The sequence below is a fragment of the Chelonia mydas genome, chromosome 5 (genome assembly GCF_015237465.2).
Source record: "Chelonia mydas isolate rCheMyd1 chromosome 5, rCheMyd1.pri.v2, whole genome shotgun sequence".
Taxonomy (NCBI): domain Eukaryota; kingdom Metazoa; phylum Chordata; order Testudines; family Cheloniidae; genus Chelonia; species Chelonia mydas.
In genome coordinates this window covers 115,239,899-115,261,588 of record NC_051245.2, presented here as the reverse complement: position 1 = coordinate 115,261,588, position 21,690 = coordinate 115,239,899, and the positions used below count along the sequence as shown (strand labels likewise).

The 21,690-nt window shown below is 42.5% G+C and overlaps 1 long non-coding RNA gene across 1 annotated transcript in view; it reads left to right on the top strand.

Moving 5' to 3' along the window:
* Window positions 1–16,564: 16,564 nt before the first annotated feature.
* The window catches only part of LOC119566586, a 403,844-nt gene continuing 398,718 nt past the window's right edge, over window positions 16,565–21,690 (top strand). The window contains exon 1 of the long non-coding RNA XR_006291102.1: window positions 16,565–16,746. This is a non-coding gene — a long non-coding RNA (uncharacterized LOC119566586). The remainder of the gene's footprint in view (window positions 16,747–21,690) is intronic.

Below are 21,690 nucleotides of genomic sequence, written 5' to 3'. Positions count from 1 at the left end.
GATTTACTTCCACAAGACACAGTACCTGGTGGTGAGAATATTCAACCTGTGCTGAGAAAAGGGAAAAACTGAAAGACAACATAAAAGAGCATGGAATAAAATATTACAGAGAAACAAACCACCATTAAGAAGCGCAACAAATCTGCAGTCAGGCAGCACCATATCATAGAGGAGGAAGTTGCCTCCGCCCACTATAGGGTATTCCATTTCCTTATGCTCACAATTAACATATCTCGCTGCATACTGCAACTGCAGAGCTGCATATGTGGGGGGCCTTCCCTGCTGCGGATAATTGTGTAGCAACCATCTGTGATGTGGGCCGTTGTATATCGACTCAAACTATTGGAAGTAATTCAAGGGGAAAATCTCAAAAGCCTTGGTAAAACAGGGACATATAACTAAAAGGGAAATGCAGTAAGCATGAAAGAAAACCATAAAACACAAGTAGGAGAATAATGAGGAATTAAATAGCCAACAATGCAGTGTGGTATTTGCATTATGTACAGTCCCAGCATTTTTGATCCTTGCAGGTGCAGCTGTTGCTTAATGATGCCAAAAGAACAAGCAGATACAGAAATCTGTTTGAGGCACTCAGAATCCAAAGAGACAATTTGCACTTTATGTGGCTGAGGTGGTAAATGACCTTTATGATTCACTGCTTAACAAAACACCTGGCCAAGATGAAGATCCTCTTGGCAAAGTCCTGAGTATTCTGGTGGGCCATATCTTTTCAAAATATGTGGGGTATGAAACACTTGTTCAGGCAAGAGAGACAAGAACCAAGTGAGAAACTGACCAGTTTTTTGCCTGATTACACCAACTAACCTTCCCTTGTGAGTTTGTTTGATTTAGATCATGAACTTGTGCATCATTGCCTATCCAACAGACTGTGAAAAAGCATTCTTAGCAAACCAGAGTTTATGCTGGATAGACTTTGGGATGTTGGATGAGCTCTGCCAATTCCATGCCTGTAGGCTGAGAGTATGGGAAATGATGCGTGTCCTCTGTGAGCTAAAAGTGTATGAGGCAATGAATTCAGCAGACAAAGTCTCAAGAAGTAAAATTGGGTCTCAAAACACTGGCAAAAGATGCATTAGGTCATACCCGCTGCCTGATGGATATCCTGTTTGCTCCAGCATTTGGAAAGAAGCATCAACAATGTGGCAAAAAAATAGTATATGTCACAACACATCCTCCTTAATCACTATTAGTCGCAGTATGGTTTTGCACATGATTAAGGCATCTCCCTGATAATCAGTTCCTTCTTTTTAAGCTGTAAAAACATATTTACAAATCTGCTTGTGCATATTAATCTGCAATAGCTATTGTTTTGTTAACTGCATTGTCCTTTTCAAGGATATGAGCCATACACTTGATGCACTCTCACTTAGACTCAGGTAGAGCTGTATTTATTACTATTCTGGGTACTAATAATGGCTCTCAAAATGCTTTATAAATAGACCCACCTCAGTACTTTGTCAGGCATGAAAATTTTTAAGACTGAAACATTTTGAATAAGGGGTCAACTGTATTCTCCCCCATCCATCATCTTTGCAAAGCACCCTAGGCTCCCTTTAACTCTTTGGTCCCAAAGGGCCTGCCCTGCCTTCTCTCTCTCAATGACCTCATGTTGGTAATAGAATATGGTACAGTTATTTGTATTAATATCATTTGCTTGCTTTCACAATATCTCCTGAACCACTGACCATGACAGACTGTCTGTGTATTTGTTAGCGTCAGTAAGACTCTTACACTGGAAGTTTGTATGAACTGATAGGACAGTTTATTACGGAAAGCCTTGTATTTCTAAGGTGCTTCAACACTAGGACATAAACTCCATGTCCTTTAGCAGCATGCACAAGATGTGCAAGGTTGTGGCACTGCAGCCCAACTATGAACGGAAGCTGTGAGTGGCCATGAGAGGGGGTCGCACTAGGGGTATGCCTACACTGCAATCACAGGGGTTGACTGTACTTGGACTTAAGGCACAGCCTAAAGTGCATAAGCAATCTAGCCCTTTTAATTGAGGTAGGAATAGCAAGAACAATCCACTTCCAAATGTGAAAAATTCATTGAGAGTTGCAAAGAACATTAAAGGTTAAGACTATTACTGAATATGGGCCTTACTCTGTGCCACTGAAGTCATTCGTGGTTTAGTTTATTTATATTTATTTATTTATGGCTATTGACTTCAATTATGCAGGAATGGGCCATGTATTTTTTTGAATTATGCCACTTCCTGAGCTTGGAAAAGAATGCATTTTTAGTAGCATTAAAATATTGTATATTATAAAATTGTACAGCCATGGTTATGGAAGCTGCATTGAGGAAACTATTCCTGATGCAATGTTAGTTTTATAGAAAGTAAAAGTCATCAGAGGAATTAAAAGGTTTTTAAAGAAACCTACCAGAGTGTCGTGGCTAAAATGCCAGGTTAGAAGAGCTAAAGGGAGAACTCAAGGGAGCAGAGAAGGTGTGAATAGAGGAACATAATTATTGCCATACCAGAAAAGACTACTGGTCCATATGCATTAGCTGTGTACCCTGTATGTGGTAATGACCAGTACTGAATGCATCAGAGAAAGGTGGCATTTCTTCCCCTGCTACCCCACTTCTTTAATGCACCTACCTGAATGTGCAATTCTAAAACAGCAAGAGGAAATACTTAGGGCCTGATCTTGAGGGTCTTATTTCTTAAATTCCAACTGTGTATTTTATGACCTGAAACAAGAAGACTGGTAAATCTTATAAATTTAGTAACTCTTATCCTAACTAGTTTAATGAAAAGTGCTCTCCTTATACAGTTTTTCAATACATTTCAATTTTCCAATACATAGTCTCTCTCGCTGTGTACATACATTTCTGACTGAGCAGTTACCCTTGTGCGTAGTTTTTGGTACAAAATTGTGCCAACTGCATGGACGCAAAAAAGAATTTGTATGCACAAGTCTTATATCTAATCAAGTGACAATGGATTTTGCACATTCAAACTCTATCATTTTTTGTGCAGTCGTGTGATTGCATGACAAAAGATGCACATGCATATGTACATGGAGGTTTGGTGGAGTCCACTATGAAAATGGCCTTAAATATCTCATCCTCTGTGAACTGTTATTAAGCTCAATACCTTGTGCAGCTAGTTCCACGGTTCATCACTGTGTGCGTTAAAATTTCTTTTAATTTTAATTTGATTGAATCTCTTATATTGTGAATCAAAATAAATAGGAATGTCCAAATTAGCCTTCAACATAACGTCTTTTTATACATCTCTATTGTCTGTCTCTTTTCCACTTCTATTCAAATTAAATAACTTATTATCTCACTAAATAGAATCCCCTACTGATACCTCATAAACTTTGTCCCCTTCTGTGGACTGTGATATGTTCTCTGAGATGAGTTAACCAAAACTGAATGCAACATTGAAGGTTGTGACACCGTAAGTCCATATAATGACCCTATATTTTTCATATTTTCTAATAACTTTTTAATACAGCACATTGCCTCTCTTACTACTGATGGGTGGTTTGCCAATACCATCTTTAAATGTCCCTATATTGTCATCTCACTTTCCTGAGAGGTTACAACTAATTCAGAACCCATCAGTATGTACAAGACAGTAGTTTTACATTGCTTCTTTTAGTATTTGAAACCATCTCAAACTCACTCTGCTTGAAACTGCCCCAGTTCTCTACACAAATTGGATCCATACTCTATCAGCTAAAAAGAATCAAAATTATTCAGAGGAAGGTAATAGTGAAATTTCTGAGATCTTACTTCTACTTCAACTGAAAGCTCACTGAAATAGGAGAAGCCATTTTGCCTGGCTCCACCCAGGACAAAAATACAGATTTCCAAACAGTCTATGGACCAATTAAATGAAGGGTCCTTTTGTTTCAAGGAAAGACTTCCATTTTTTTTAAGCCCTACTTCTCTCACCACCATTTGAGGAACAGAGAGTAGTTTAAGTTTCTTCGGTTAGTGTAATCTGTGATGCAGGAGAAAACTTTTTTAATATTATGCTCCTCTCAGAATGTTCTACCACATCTTAAATGCTGTGTCCGTTCTAGAGAACCTCCAAATCCAGAGCATATAAAATGGAAATGCAAAAAGTATGAGAGCAGAATAACTTTTGTCTTTAAATTGCAATAAATTCTCTAGGTAATTTAAAAAACAAACTCACTCAATTTGTAGATGCATCCGATGTCATTAAAAAGCTTTCCAGGGACATGGCTTACTAGGAAGGAAGAGGACATTGACTTGCATTTGCTTTGTATCAGGTCCAATGGAAAGATTCCCTTGGTCAAGCCCATTTTCCTCTCCATCATGGTTTAGATCTATTGTCTGATAAACGTGGAACTTTTTTCCTGTGACAGAGTACATTTTTAGGCCCTGATTCAGCACGATACTTAAGGATATGAACAACTTTAAGTACATGATAGCCTCATTGACTTCCAGTGGAACCTCTTGTGCTTAAAGTGTAGCATGTACTTAAGTATCTTACTGAACCAAGCCCTTAGTCCTTCTATTTTTATTCAGAATGGTAAGTATCTAACTTGAGTCAGTTTGACTATTTTTTAAGCTCCTGAACTGCTCCTGATCATTAAGTAAAACTAAAGATACGCTAGACACAATGTTGCTGCTTTGTGGTGATTGCTGAGATTTTTCTTTTATTTATTCCCAAGAAAGTATCAGAGGAAGACAATGAATAGAATTATACAGTAGATTAAATCAATGGATGTAAATTCCTGTGAATATTAAGAGTTTCTTCTCACTGAATTATGCTGAAAGCCATACATTCAGAATAAAAATATAAAAATATATGAACAAGGGTGTATTTAATGAGGGGAAAGAAAAACTGATGGCAATTTTCTATCTACCCATCAAGTAAAATAGTGTGGTAAATATTAATTAGATCCCTTTAAAGTACTCTTGAGTGAGTGAATGATTTTTTAAGCACATCTTGGAAAAGGATGGAACATTGGTTAATAGTACATTGTATGAGTTACATCAATAGTAAGACACTGAGGCCATACGTTCTAGTTAGCAATGTACTTAGCTACAAATTCCAGCCACAAACTCACACCAAGTTCAGGAGCATGTGGATCCAGGGCTAGGTAGAAAGAGTCTAGATGCAAATTTGGCCATGTATATGAATCCACAGCTCCCCATAATTCAGAGGTGTGCTGTTCCAGAATTTTGATTCTGGCCTCCCTACTGAATATTCCAGGATTCCACAAATCCAATAAGCTAAACTTATCTTTTTAATAAACTAAAATGGGTAAAATCCTGGTCAGATGGAATTCAATGAGAGTTTTGCTCTTGACTTCAGTGGGGTCAAGATTTTACGCAATGACTTGAACTAAAGCAGAATAACAAGACAAACAAATGAGAGAGAGAGTGCAGTGAGAAGTCCTTATTTTACAAGCTGAATTTAGCCACACTTCAGTCTCCAACCCATCTCCAGCTGCTTTGATCTGACAAATATTTTTACCTCTGCCATGAAGAATGATCCAGAGATCTTAAAAGGTATTTCCACACAGCTTGCAGAGTGAGCCTCCTGCCGTGGGTCAGCAGATGCAGGCTGTTAGGGGGCTTATTTCTTCACCTACTTACTTCCTTGGTCCTTCTCACATGAACAGAGAACAACAATACCCAAAGTCCAAAGGTGCAAACAATTCGATGTTTATTGGGGTGAACTTCCAGCAAACACGATTCCAGTTTCCTTCCTTAGTGTCTCCCTTCCCAGCTCTGACACCACAGAGCCATACCTGTTCCCGTTCCCATTCCCCCCATTAGCAAAACATGATTCCAATTTCCCAATTCCCATTCCCCACCTTACTTCCTGATTGACTGCAGACTATATAGTAAAACTTGAGTTCTGCTTAGCTATACCTTAACCACTCATTTTCCTGAAATTTAACTAACCAATCCTAACATATTGTAACATGATTATTTAACCAATTATATCCCACCACCTTAATTAGTTTACACCCAGGAAAATTAATTAAACAGCAGACAGAAACAGTCACAGAACCAGACAGAGATTATACAGACAAACAATAGGGAAATGGGGACTAAAATGATAGAACAATAAAGAAATGAGGATTTCAGATCCCAGGTATTGATAAGTGAGTTCTTGCCAGATAGGATGCTATCAAACTAAGTTTCCTTTTACATCTTCTAGGCACTTCCCTTTCTCTGGAGGCGATAGGCACTATCAGGACAGGATTGTATTCCTAACAGCCCAATAGCACCTTCTTTCAATGTGACTAGTTTGGAATGTGAGGATGTGACCCTTCGCTTCCCAGCTTATGGCTGCCTCTGCTTCTTAGCCAAAGATCTTAGCCTAAGCACAGGAGCTCAGACTGTCACAGTAAGAGAAGGCCCTTACACCGGCAGACAGTGATTTTGATTCTTTCTTTTATACCTCTATAACTAGCTAAGTGATAAGAATACACCTAAATTCTTAGAGTACAGGCCTTTACGGACAGGCCTGAATATCTATATCCTAACACGGGCTTGCTGGGCTCATGCTACTGAGCTAAAAATAGCCATGGAAACGGAGAAGATCAGGCTGGAGCTTAGGTGCTGAAGCACAGGGAGCGGAATTGGCTTCAGTCTGAGCCACAACTTCAGAGCACTATGTGTGTAGGTATTGTCGGAGTGCTAGCACAAGCCCAAGTCTGGCAATGCCAGCCAGGAGGCTCGCTGCCGCAGACTGTATAGATGTACCCAAGGATACAGGAACTTGACCCAGTCACCAGTGTTCTTAAAGCTCCCTATGTGAAAAGAGCAAAGTTGATTTCATCCCCAGGAAACCTGAATAAGCTGGATCTAGGAGAATGAATTACAGGGAGACAAAAGCTACCCCTAATCTGGGACCAGAGAACAGGACTACAGCATGGACCCTTATGTCTTCTCTGCTCTTGGGCTGGAGTAACAATTGCAGCTATTTAGTGCTAATTACATGCTGTGTTCGTGGCACTGAACCCATGCCAATGTAGAGCCAGGGGCTACTCTCCAGTCTTCTCCCTAGCTAGGTCCATTACTGTGCTCAGGGTTTTCATACAGACTCCTTCTGCTGCGTGCGAGGAACAGAGAGACATCTAGACATCTGCAGCCCCACCTGCATACACCCAATTGCAGAATCAAAATGGTGTGGAAATCCTTAGATTAGATCTTCACAGCACAGGTGAATTAGACCCTCAGTATATTTTTCTTTCCATCCTGTTCATAGTCCATACATGCTATCCCTGTGATGCGTTTGTGGTTGTGCCCAGTACCCAATTTCCTACAATTGTCTAATTGGCCCTATCCTGCTACATTTTCAAAAGTACTAGTGGTTTTGGGCAACTCTATTTTTGGGTGTCCAACTTGAGACCTCTTAATGGAGCCTGATTTTCAGAGGACAGGCACTCATCCCTTCCTAAAAATAAGGCTACTTTACAGTGTTTCGAGTTGGGCAGCCAAAACCAGAGGCCCCCAAAATCACTTGCCAGCCTTGAAAATGTAGGATTATTTTCTTATGATGTCTAGCCACTGCACCATCTTCCCCAACAACCACAAAGCACAGCAGAGGCTGTATGTAACAATGTCTTTCCTGTCTTCTCACCAGCAGCAAACTAATGGTCATGATTAAAGTATGCCCTTAATATATGGTGAGTGCATTATTGAAACAATGATGACAGACAGGATTCCTGGTTCCTTAACTGATGGAATTATTCCTCAGGCCCATAACCCGTACACCTAACAGTTGCCAGGAAGTGCCAGAGCTAGATGCCATAATACTTGTTAACTATTAATGTCACACATGTTCTCACCATAGAGGGCTACCTTGTGCCTATTGCCTATAAGCAACAGCCTCAGTAGAGGGGCAATGGAGCTGCAGTGCCATACGGGTAGCTTGAGAAAGCATTGGGCTCCCTGGCACGCAGATGGAGCACACAGGCTGCATCTTTGTTTAGTCTCCGTAGTGCCCTTGGCTTCTCTCCTTTGTATACTCTGTGGAATGATGTTTTTTTCCAATTGTCTTGGCAACAAACACTGTTACATAGTCTGTAAAATAGCTGAAGGAACCAAGCAAAGCACCCGAGTCTACGTCACAATACTCATGTCTGCGAGTAGTTACAGATGGAGTCTCACTGAAATCAGCATGACCACTTACTTGCAGTCAGGAATGTTTGCTCATGTAAGGAGCGCAGGATGGGCTCTCAAGTGTCGAAACAATGCACTGCAAAATGCTGAGTTGAGGGGAGATAGCTGGTGTAATACTTCAGTGATCTGTGTCAGGTCCAGTCTTAGTCTGTATGTTCAAAGAAATGTGAAGATGAAATTAAACTGAGACTAGTAACAAAAGTCAGTGAGGACAAAGAGACCCTATTAAGAGGCCCAGGAAGATAAGACGGAGGGTCAGAAAATGATAGTGGCCTTGCCCAGTTAAGATCTTTTGGGAGAAAATCAACCCAAAATACAGATATTCAGCAGGCAGGAAGTCTAGGAAGAAGTAACGCTTAAAACATGTAAGTAGGGCTAAGCAAATGTTTGGTCAGTTTGGTGGCCAAGCACTCCCCCCCGCCCAAATGAAACACTTTGAATGTCACTTTGAAACAGCATTTTAGAAGCGAAACAACCATTTGTAATAATGATTTTCAAAAATGAACTGTTTTGACACTTTCCAATTTTTTTCTTTCTGTTTAGATGAAATAAGCTGTTCACTGAATTCAACCTGAATTCACAAATAGTTCTGGTGCCCTGAAAAACGCATTATTTTGTTTGGTGCATTGGAGAAATCCGTTAATAGAGGATCTTTTCGTGCTCTGGTGAGATGGCACTGGAACACTTTGTTCAGCTTTGGACACATCAATGTTCAGTTCTGGACATGCCACTGAATTCTTTTTAATGGTTTGCTAATTAACCAACAATGGATTTTTGGAATAGCTCTTTCACAAAGAATGTGACATGCAATGTCCCCTTCTTGATTCTGACATTGCCCATTTTCCCATTGTGTAGCTTTCTCTATCAGTGGTTGAGGGGCTAAAAGGTAAATAATGCTCTTCAGCTAGATCATCTCCAGTGACAGCCCTGAAGTCAAGATAATCTCCCTTAAAATGGGCACGTCAAGCCCTCAGTTAGAATTGTAATAAATTGTACGTGTGCAGTTAACTTAAAAGAATCTCCTTTCACTACTTTCCTGAATGAGTCAGATTCTGGAGAAGATAGAGCTAAAAAACATAAGGGATTAAAGACACGCAAAAAAAATAGAGGATTAGAACAAGGTCAGTCACGGTGTTAACAGGCTTCAGATTTATGAGCCGCTAAACCTGCCAGGCAAAGAGACTGACTGGACACTGTGATGGACAAAGCCAGCTGCAGTCAGATTTGGTTCAGATCTGAAGGCTTCAGAAATTGAATTATTGAATCTAAATCAGTTGTGGGAATACCAAGATAACACACCTAGGAAAACTAATTTCACAAGCTATCAGAGAATATTTTGCTAGCCTGCTCCCACTTAAACTCAGCTTCTGAAAAACAAAAGAGGTGCTTTGCACTCAAGTTAAAACAGAACCTTTGTAACTGGAGATTGAGCTTTTTAGCTGTAATCCATTGCTATGAGTAATTTCTACTAGAAGTAAATGTAAACTGTATTTGATAGCTTCCGGAGTGTCTTACATATCAATGAGAACATATCAGACAGGAGTGGAAATGGACAAAAACAGCAACCAATACTAGAATAGTAAGAATAATTGAGGGAGCAGAGTCCAAACCTACTGGCTTCTGAAATCAATGGAAAAACTCCCATATATTTCAAACTAAGCAGAATCAGGCTTTTTGAGACAATCTGCATTTAGGAAGGTCAGATGGCAAATCAGAAAGAACTGAAGGCTTGTGTCTTGGAAAACGCCAAGACTGCAGGGCTTGAATAGCGAAAAGGGAACTCACTATTCCTCTCTATAATAATCTTACATTGATTAAAGAGACTAGTATGTTCCATAAACCCATCCCACTCCTCCCCATCAGAGTTATAACATAGAGAGAGACCACATTAGGGCAGTTGTGTCAGGGATGTGTGTCATAGGTGTATAGCAGGGGTCGGCAACCTATGGCACGCGCGCTGATTTTTAATGACACTCTGCTGCCTGCCGGGTCCCAGCCGCCGGCCCCGCTCAGACTGCTGCCGAACCTAGGCTGGGACCCCGGCAGGCAGCAGCGTGCCATTAAAAATCCTGCCCGCCCCGGCTCGCTCTTCTCCGCCCCCCCGAGGGGGCAGGGTGAAGAAGATTGGTCCTGCTGGCGGCTGCTGCTGCAGGGCACGCGAGCTCTCCCCTTTCCCACCTCTTCCCCCAGCGTGCTGGGTTCCTGCCCCTCCTCCTCTCCCTCCCTGCCGCCCATCAGCTGATGGCCCTTAGGAGGGAGGGGGAGAAGCGGAGCTGCAGCGAGCTCGCTGCTCCGGGGAGCGGAGAAGAGGTGGGGACAGGGTTGTGGGGCGGGGGGGGGTGGAATCAGGGCATATCCCCTCTAGCCCCCTGCCGTGAGCTTCTCTGGGCAGGGTGCTGGGGGTGTGGGCTAGGTTCATGGGTGTGCTCCCAGCCCCCTGCCCTGACCCCTGCACTCCCCCACACACAGCCCTCTGCCCTGACCCCTGCACCCCCCACGACCCCAGCCCTGACTCCAGCACCCCCACACATGCCCAGCCCTTCCACACCCCATGCCCTGACTCCTGCACCCCCTCACATGCCCCCAGCCCCCTGCCCTGACTTCTGCACCCCCCCACACATACCCAGCCCCCCCACTCCATGCCCTGATTCCTGCACCCTCCTCACATAACCCCAGCCCCCCCACACCCCATGACCTGACTCTTGCACCCCCCACATTCCCAACCCCACCCTGATCACCAAACGGGAGCTCCTGCATCCCCCACACACTCCCACCTGCACCCCTCGCACCAAATGGGAGCTGCCCAGGTAAGCACTCCACACCCAAACCTCTTGCCCCAACCCTGAGCCCCCTTCCTCATTCTAGCTCCTGGCCAGACCCTACACCCCAACCCCCAGCCTGCTCCTTCAACCCCAGCCCTGTGCTCAGTGCACTCCTAGCGTCAACTCAGTGCAGAGAGAGAGGAAGAGAATGGGCTAGAACCAGGGAGAAGGTAGGTACCCACTCTGCGTGGGCAGGGCCGGGATCCCAGACCGGCAGCAGGCTGAGCGGGGCCGGCAGCCGGGAACCTGGCTGGCAGGAGCCTGCGGATGGAACCCCAGACGGGCAGCGGGCTGAGCCACTCAGCCCACTGCCAGTCTGAGGTCCTGCCGCCGTCCCCGCTTGGCCCGCTGCCGGCCTAGGTGAACGGAACCCCAGGCTGGCAGCGGGCCGAGCGGGCCGGCGGCATAAGATCAGCATTTTAATTTAATTTTAAATGAAGCTTCTTAAACATTTTGAAAACCTTGTTTACTTTACATACGACAATAGTTTAGTTATATAATATATAGACTTATAGAGAGAGACCTTCTAAAAAACATTAAAATGTATTACTGGCACGCACAACCTTAAATTAGAGTGAATAAATGAAGTCTCGGCACACCACTTCTGAAAGGTTGCCGAGCCTTGGTCTAGATTGTGCAATCCTTACTCCTTTCGATGAGTACTTACATACATGAGGAGTCTCACTAAAGTCACTGGCACTATTTGCATGAGAAAGTAGCCACCATGTTAGGAAGGCACAATCTATCAAGGAGAAAAAAAAACAAACTATAATTTAAATATGTCGGGGAAAAGAGTAGTTTTTCCATTATGTATACTCATGTTACTTAGGATGATGTGTTTGGATATTTCACTGCAGATACATCTTTTTGTACTGTGTTTTATAGGCCGGTACACTCATTAGTGAGAACAACAGTATTATCTCTTAATCCAGCAAAGTATAATCCTTAATTATAGATCCATAAACCCAAAACAAATTTCCACAAAGCTCTGGAAGTGACTGGTAATCACCATATTACCTAGCAAAATATAAGGGGAGGGGGAGAAGTATGTTAGTATTCTACTAGGTGGCCACTTAGCATTTGCATTCCAACTCTGAACATATTAAATCTCCCTTGTTGAAGGTTCATTAATTCATATCAGCATGAAATACCAAGGTAGTTTGTGTGTCTGGACACTGATTTAATTCGATCTCCAAAAATAACCTTGGAAGGAAGTCAATCTGCAAATGACAAGTTTGAATAAACGTGTGACTACATAATTAAAACTATTTCTTCAAAGGTTATAGTCTCGACTATATCAGAGACTTGTCATAATGAAGTACTGAAAAATAAAAGAAGACAACTGGAGTTAAGTCCAGCTGCATCATATACTGCTTCAAAAATTTTGGAGCTGTATTTGGAGTTATAAATATCAATCTTAACAAAGCACAGAGTGCACACTTTGGGGATAACCAGTGCTTAATGGCTGAGCCCCAGCACCCCTAGGCTTGAGGGTTCAGAGCCCCGGCACTTCTGGGCTTGCTACATAGGTTATGAATGTAAAAAAAAAATGGCTTGAGCCCCTGCACCTCTTTCATTACAAATTAAGCACGGGGGATGACCCATTTTTCTGCTTTTCTAAAACATAATTCAGCAGTTAGACTTAAGGGTTATAAATGTGTGTGATGAGCGTCTTAAAACCATCAAAGCTGATACATTTAAGAGATGGGCTGGTTGAAAATGTTCTGATAAAGCTGTTTTTGAGGGGCAAACTGGGTTTTCAACATGTTAGTTTGATTCGGAAATGCTGTCCCTATGCCTTGGGGGAGCTGAAGTTCTGTTGCTTCCTGTCTCCTTTCTCCTCGGGGGCTGCACTCCCCAGCAGGATTAAATCTCCTGTGGTGCACTGCAGCCTTGGGACTCCTGTGATGCAACTGCCTCTCCTTCCCGAGAATGGAGACCCTGGTTCACTTTGGGAGGTGCAGTCTTGACCAGGGAGCCAGGCCTGCAGAGGAACACGGGAGCGTGAGGCACACAGCAACATTTCTAGACTGAAGTATTTCAGTTTCTGCTTTTGGGGGGGACCCATATTCCAAACACTTCTCTTTGATAATCCCTGCCCCGAAGAGCAATATTTAATCCACGATCTGAAGCCTTTTTGTCAACCTTATGCCAAATATTAGTGTACTGAAATAGCACAGTGAGGCTTTACATTTAGAACTGAAACCCAACAGGTCCATAATGCAGCCCACTCCCGTACGGTTATGGCCCTTTTTGGAGGGTGAGGGGAAACATGAATTATTCTAGTTTAGTTTGTCCCGCCCCATGCTCACTGGCCGGAGTAGCTGAGGGTTACTCAGGGTGTGAATTCTAATGTTCACTCACATGTTGCACACCAGCTGGCCCATGTGAACCTGGCTGGGGCACACTAAAAACTCCCTAGCATGCGTAAATGTAGCACTCTAAGTACTACATTAATGTGCATCAGGGAACTTTTAGTGCATGCCGGCAGGGTCCACCTGGGTCAGTTGGTGTGCATGAGAATTCACACCTCTGTGGTGCAAACAACGCACAGTGTAGACAAGCCCTGAACCAGGGCAGGGTTTATTGTAACTTGCTGCTGGCACAACATAGCAGTTCATTTTCTGCCCATGCCCTCTCTGGGAATAAAGAGGAAACGAGATGTATTTCTGAGTCACAGTGCCTCCCAAAGCTACTTGTGGGCTGGTGTAGCTTATTCCACACGACTTGCTCAATGCTGTGCCTGGAGCCACAATTGTGGCCCTCCATTATACATTGTATATTATCTATGGAACCATGACTTTCCTTTTAAATTTCCTTGTCCTTGTTAACCTGTATCACAACCTTAACTTAAAAATAGGTTTTTGCCTGTGGATTCCACTAGCTGCAGTCAACAGAATAATCATAACAATAAAAAAGACCAGAGTGGGAAAGCAAATGTCAGGCAAGTTATATAACCTTCCAGGAGACAGTAGCATTTCCTCTGCATAATTGATAGAAGTCTGTTCGGACATTTGACAACTCTGCATAATAAATTATTGCTTTAGTATTTATACCTCTCTCTCTCTCTCTCTCTCTGCATCTAATTTAATGACCCATTTAACATGTTCCTAGTTCCTGAGATAATATTAGAAATCTGTTTCATAATTATGCTTCTGTTACTACATGTTATTTAAACTCTAGAACACAAGACTGCTGATTGTCTGAGGTTATCCTGTGGAGCTTAACCTCTTGCAGGCCAGAATGTATGACGATATTACGTGCAGTTGAAAAGGAATGATTTTTTTTTGGTAAAGAAAATATTTAAGAGCCATATCCTAAGCTACTGTAAATCAGCATAGCTCCATGGTAGTAAATGGTGTGGTGCTGATTTATATCCGTTTTGGATATAGCCCTTTAGCAACAATGAAATATATAGGGTATTCAGGCAAAAAATGCATATTACCCAAAAGTGGGTGAGAGTCACATTACTTAGTCTGGGTAAAGTCTTGTTTCATTTCTTAGCAGACAGCTGTCTGTTGGTCACAGCACACCAACCACCACCACAAATGCCACCCTTACCGGGGGTCCTAGCAGAGAAGCCAAGGTCTGAGTAGATCTAGAGATCTATGGATCTGTTACATTCACTGCTAGATGTGTTGTCTCCAGGCATAGTGGTGAGGTACTTTGGACCTGGTTGCAGTTCTGTTGTTCATGCTGTATCTGTTCTACATACATAAATGATTGCAGTGTCTTGGGCTGTGGCTTGTCCCTTTCCACAGGTGCTACATCAGATAAGAAATGGAACGGTTCCATGGAAACATGCAATACTATTTCACACTAAACCTAGTCAAACTTAGAAAAGTCCCCCCGTGACCCATGGCCGTAGATGGCATCAAACAGCACTATACATTCAGAAGGAGCTCCCTTTACCTAGCATGTTTCATTTACTGTGAAAGTACTTGGCCTCACTTGAAGTGATATTGTCTTCATGGGTTTACTGTGTACTTGGTTGGTAATATATGGGAAAGTTATTTTATTCAATATGCATGATGAACATGAAAGAACAGTAGGCATTTTACATTGTTTGAAAATTGTTTCTTATGGCCTACATGAACAACAGACTTGTCTTAGGTTTAGCTAAATCCTTGGCAAATCTGACGTGGCATACCTGCTCTCGCTTAAAAAAATGTGTCCTGAGGACCAGAGGAAAATCGTATCGACATATTTCAAGGAAAGCGCAAGAAGCAATTAAAGATGAAGGCTGAGATTTTCCATAGTTAACGCTGCTACCGCACCCAGTTCCCATTGAGTCCCTAACTCCCATAAGCTTAATTTATTAAATTGCTTGTGTTGATTTACATGTGTTTATAAAGTACCCTCATGGTGGCATTTGAGTACCCTTTACCTTTGTCAAGGTGGCTTCCGGCAACATTCTTTCCTCAAAGAGTGAGGATATACTTTGTGACTGTGCAAGACCAGCACTCCAGATTCCTTGAGAGGAGGATCCATGATTGAAAACAATAGCCAGTTTACTAAGGCTTAGGTGTTTCAAGGTCTCTCATTGGCTGGAAGCCTGAACAAAGATGTGCCTTAAATCTTGCTCTGAATCTAGCCAGAATCAGGTCCAAAAATATCCAACAGAATTGTCTACAAGAAGAGCCCCATCTAGATGATGTGGGTTGGGACTAGACTCTGGGCCAAAGTCTGTGTATGTACATCTCCCTGACCTGGCAACAACACTTACGCCCCACCCCTCTATGCAATATTACATGTACTAATATCAGGGAATAATGTATGGTGATGCTCCTGCTAGGTAGAACACATTACAGGGATGTATTCATTCTGCTTTTGCTGTGTGCTGTATAAGTCCGCCCAGTTGGGGAAAAGTATTTGCCTAGAAACTGTAGCTAACATCAACCTAGGTAGCAAAACCTAGACGGACCTGAACGTCTAGGTTTTGCTACCTAGGTTGATACACCTTGAAACACCTAACATAAAGTAACAATGCTTAGGAAGGTCTTCACCCATCTGGCCCCTTTGAGGTTTTTAGGAAATACACAAGCCAGTTCTGAAGGTGCATGGGCACCAAAAACCCTGGGGAAAGGGAAGAAGTAGGCAGCACAAGGGTGGTTGGTTTTTTGTTTGTTTGTTTGTTTGTTTCTTTTTTATGAACATTTGCTTACAAGTCTAAATGAAGTTACTCACCAAAACCTCAACATCTCCTTTCAGACCATGTGTTCATGTTTTCTCTTTGTCTCATATATTTCAGTGCAGAGAATCACAATCTCAATTAATTAAGCAATAGTATATGATTGGTCATGCTTTATGGAAGTGGTTTTCAAATTGCAGGTCATGACCCAGTACTGGGTCATGGAATGTAAGGTACTAGGTTGCAGAGGCTCTGGTCTGCACCACTGACTAGGCCATTAAAAGTCCAATCAGTGGTGCTGCCCGGCTAAGGCAGGCTAGTTGCTACCTGTTCTGACACCACGCTGTGCCCCGGAAGAGACCACCAGCTGGTCTGGCTCCTAGGCGGGGGCGTGATGGGCTCCGCGCGCTGCCTTCGCCCCTAGCACCGTCTCTGCACTCCCATTGGCCGGGAACCAGCCAATGTGAGCTGGAGGGGTCGGTGCCTGTGGGCGAGAGCCGTGCGGAGCCGCTTGCGTGCCTTTGCCTTGGAGCCAGACCTGTCGCTGGCCGCTTCCAGGGCGCAGAACTGTCAGCAGTCCCAAGACAGACAGGAAGCCTTCCTTAGCACTCCTGCGTGACTGACTGGGAGCCGCCCGAGGTAAGCCTGCACCCCAACGCCGTGCCCCAATCCTCTGCCCCAGCCCTGAGCCCCCCCGCAACCCAATGCCCTTTCCTGCACCCCAAACCCCTCATCCCCAGCTCCGTTGGGTCATGGGCATTAACAATTTTCTTCAACTGGGTCACCAGAAAAAAAGTTTGAAAACCACTGCTTTATGGAGTCGTTAAAGAATGCTTCGGTTCTTTAGGGAGGCAGAAGGATGAAGGCCATTGTGTTGAGTTGTCTGAGGTATTTATTAATAGCCGCATAAAAATTCTGGAGAGTCTATTTTTCACCTATTAGAAGATGTCCTTTTCAGTTTCAGATGTCATTCAGTTCTAACTATCTTTTTCAAAACATGTATATTTTGGTTTTATTTTTTGTTCTTCCATTTAAGAAACAAATATTCCTAGTGGAAATATAAAAAAAACCCAAAGAGAAAGTATTTTTATCCTAGTGATTAGGGAGGGTTAAGGTAATTTTAAAGAGTTTTCATCATTCACTCTTCTTTTTTTCCTCTTGCTGACCACAGAATTTCCCTTCTTTTGATGGCCTATCTGATGAACTGAGCAGTGGTTAAGGAGGTCTCAAGACTCTTTCAAATGTAATTTTCTTGCAGTAAAATGGAGAAGTAATATAGTGTAGTGGATAGGTTGTTGGCCTGGGAGTGAGGAGTCCTGGCTTCTAGCGCCTCTGCCACTGACTAGCTACATAACCTGGGCAAGTCACTTTGCCTCTCTGTGCCTCTCCCAACATTTGTCTGTTTAGATTCTTTGGGGCAGCTGCTGGGACTCTCTCTTCTAAAGTGTTTGTAGAGCACCTAGCCAAACAGGGCACATCGGTGCTATTGTAATGTAAATAATGACATAGTAAAGCAACATTGGAAGCTTTCAGATACTCTTGATATAAGCTTTTCTAAGAGAAAGTAATCCAAAATTGCCCAGCTAGGTGTCCACAAAACTTTGAACAAAGCCAGCAACCAAAGCCAGTGGGAGGAATTCTGTAAAAGTTTAAAACTTTAGCTGATACAGCATTAGCAGAAAAGAAAACATGGAAGCTGCTGCTGAGAACAGCAGGAGATAGTGGGGTGTAAGGGAAAGAAGACCTGCTGAAAGGGAACTAAGGGCTAAGTTTGTAAAGTTATTTTAGGTACCTCACATGCAGATAGGCACCTAATGGGATTTTCTGAAGTGCCTAGATGCTTTTGAAAGTCCCATTGGGTACCTATCTGCATTTTTTGATGCTTCAATACCATTAGAAATCTGGCCGTAGAGGCTTCACTCTGCTTTTATTAAAAGCAGACAATTTGGAAATGCAATTCAAAAAGCCACCAGAGGTACAGGGTATTCCATTATTCTCTCCATCTCCTGTTGAAGCTCTTCCACATTGTATAAATGATTAAATATTCACTGGGCAAGAGAGAATGAGAATGACACAATAGCCTGGTGGTTAGGGGACTCACCATGGAAGGGGGATGGACACACAATCTTTGCTCGAATGAATAAGTATGTCTATAATGTGGAATAGCTTCAATGGAAGATTGAGAGATCTACCTTAAAATAAGGTATAGTCCAGTAGTTAGGGCACTCACCTGCAATTAGGGAGATCCAGTTTCCAGTCCCTGTTCTGACTTAGGCAGAGTGGGGACACAAACTGGTGTCTCCCACATTTCAGGAGAGCGCTGTAGGGTATTGGTGGGAGGTGGGGCAGTACCTGTAGTTTTGTGAATGGTACCTAAGTCCCCTTGTGAATCTAGCCTGAAAAAAACATGGCTGAAATGATTTAGCAAACTTGTGTTACGTACAAAATTGACCTCAAATTGCATTTTTTTTGCGAATATCATCTCTCCTTATATATCGGCTTAGTTTATTACTGCAAGCTCTATATCAGTGTAAGCTATTTATACTGGTATGGTTGCATCTACAGTATGGGTTGTACTGATTAATCTGTATTGGTATAAAATCATTCCTGAAGCAGAATTGCTAAATTGGTCCCAAAATAGAGTGTGGATTGTTCCTAATCTTGAGCTGTTATGGCTGTGAAGAAACACTTATCTTGCCTTTTGAGGATAACCAATGCAGGGATCTATATGAGAATCTGAAGGGAGCCTAGAACAATAGATCTGAGAGGTATAGATTGTCCTGTTCATTGTGGTGAGGTGTTAATTTGTATGCCTGATAATGGTTTAATGCCAATATTATTAACTATTTAATTGCTCATTTAAGAAAGTAGAAGGGTGATCACAGATCTGCACAATTCACTGTGCAACAAGGTGGCCTTTTAAAGGCTAGGAGTTCTGAGACTAGCCAGTCCTGATCAATCAGCCCCACCTGTGCCAGAATTAGCTGCCTCCCAGCCTCAGGGGGCTGCCTGAAACAGCTGGACCTCATAAAAGATCTGAGAAGGCAGTTTGGTGGAAGAAACGCTGGGAGCAATGTGGTTCTCATAAAAAGCCCTGAAATAGGGTCTAGAAGGACTCCAGGGATGCAGCCTGGGAGTCAGGGCTCTCCCCCAGAGCATGGAAGATTGAAGCATAACCTGAAAGGGCTGGGACTGAGAGGGGAGAGACTGAAAGGTAAACCAGAAGGAACTAAGCTCAGAGGAACAGAGGGTGGGGTCTGAAGAAGAGGCTAAATAGAGTGGTAGAACCTTTTGTTTGGGGACTTTTGTTATCCCCAAAGGGGACTGAACTCTGAGAACTATCTAGCTGAAGGGCTGTCAAACCTTAAAGACAGAAAAGCTGTGTGAGGGGAAGCTGAGGTAGGGAACGCCTGTAGCCCCCGGTTTGCATAGCTGGTGATATTGTAGAGCAGGTAGGCTTAGAACACAAGAATGGCTATACTGGGTCAGACCAAAGTCCATCCAGCCCAGTATCCTGTCGGCCGACAGTGGCCAATGCCAGGTGCCCCAGAGGGAGTAAACCCAACAGGTAATGATCAAATGATTTCTCTCCTGCCATTCATCTCCACCCTCTGACAAACAGAGGCTAGGGACACTATTCTGTACCCATCCTGGCTAATAGCTATTAATGGACTTTACCTCCATGAATTTATCCAGTTCTCTTTTAAACCCTGTTATAGTCCTAGCCTTCACAACCTCCTCAGGCAAGGAGTTCCACAGGTTGACAGTGTGCTGAGTGAAGAAGAACTTTTTTATTTGTTTTAAACCTGCTGCCCATTAATTTCATTTGTGGTTAGTGGAGGCCAGAGAGCAGCTGATAATACATATAAGTGATGTTTTTGTCTTTTGTATCAGATGAGAATAATGATAGGCATGAGTGGTGATACAGTCTGCTTTGGAAAGGAAGGAAGTTGTGCTCCTGCTAATTGCCATTTGGTTGGTGGTAATCTCTTTCCGGTCGTCCTCTCATGCAAGTCACTAGGTAGACAGAGATGGCTAATGCCAAATAGAAAATCTGTAGCATAACCAGCACTTCAAATGTCTCAAACATCATGTATGTGTTGTGGATTACTCATAGTGTCAAAGTTGTTATAGATCCTGACTCATGTGTCTCTATTGATGGTGTATGGCATGTATATGAATTTTTATTTTTATGAATGTTGGTGTTGCATGAAAAAACAACTTTCAACCGGGTTTTGATAGTAGTAATTGTGATATGGCTGTAAAATTGATATATGGTGTCTTTTTCTTGTACTTTAAAAGAAAACACCTATTTCAGGTAAAGAAATATTTACAGGCTTAATACATTGCACAGTGAGCTAATATGTGCAAAGAAAACACTGGTTATTATGTTAGCTTTCTTGCATTTCCTTTTCTGGATCCTTTTGTTTATATCTATGTGGCCAAGCTCTATAGCTGAACTGTGCTCATTGTCTACAAAATGCAAAGTATTCTTTCTTTTCACAAAGAATCCAGGGCTTTTTGCATCTTGTGGTAACAAATCCACAGACCATTTGTAATGGCAAACTCCAAGGTATGGTTTTCAGAAAAATGGCTACAAACATCCATTACTGGAAAGTACAGAGCATGTCTGCACAGAGGTCTCAAGCACCATAGCACTAAAGATTCATGAAGGGCAGAATATTCCACTGAAATGGAGATTACCTGCAGGACATGGAGGTCACCTATACTGGATATATAGCAGTGGCCTCTGTGTGTTTGTGGGTTTTCTTTTTCAGTGATGGTTAATATAGTTCCATCACCTAGTCTAGGAAATATTTAATTTGAAATCTTTTTTACTAATAGTAAAATGATGGTTGGCATTGACCATAGAACTAAAAGTTTAAGATAGTGACTAAACTCCATTTTGACTCCTAATCCACTGGCTCAATTTGGCCTCAATCCAGTAATGCCATGGAACACTAAAGTCAATTGATGTCTAGCTCCCTTAGGTGGTTTTGAAAATCCCACCTGTTGGTCTCAATCGTGTTAAGCATCTTTTTAAGAGCTTTGCTAAAGCAAGGTTTAGTGCTCGACTCTGCTCTCACTGAGGTCACTAGCAAACTCCCCTGGAGTCTCTGTGATGTAGGAATGGGCCCTTGATGACTAGCTCTGATACTGTCGCTATATCTCCTCCAGTTAGTTGTGTTCCAGCTCTAAATTTGCTCTAGTAGTTTAGAGCTACCTTAACAATTATTTAATAAATACAACTTGTTATGATTTAAAGTGCTATCAAATATCATTTCCACGAATCTCTGTTTAAAAACAATGTTGATAAATTGTATAGTCAATTGGTTGACCACACTTTTGGTTTGGTATGAAATATATTCAAGAGACCAAATAACCCATGACAATCAGGTTTGTTAATGTGGTGCAGGGGGGAAAAGGTTCTACCCCAGAGGTTTTCAACCAGGGGTATGTGGCGGTATTCCAGGGGGTACGTCAAATCATCTCGCTACTTGCATAGTTGTGCTGGTGGTATTTTTTTTTAATAGCCTGTTGAAATTAAAATGTCATACAGATAACGACTTGTTTATACTGCTT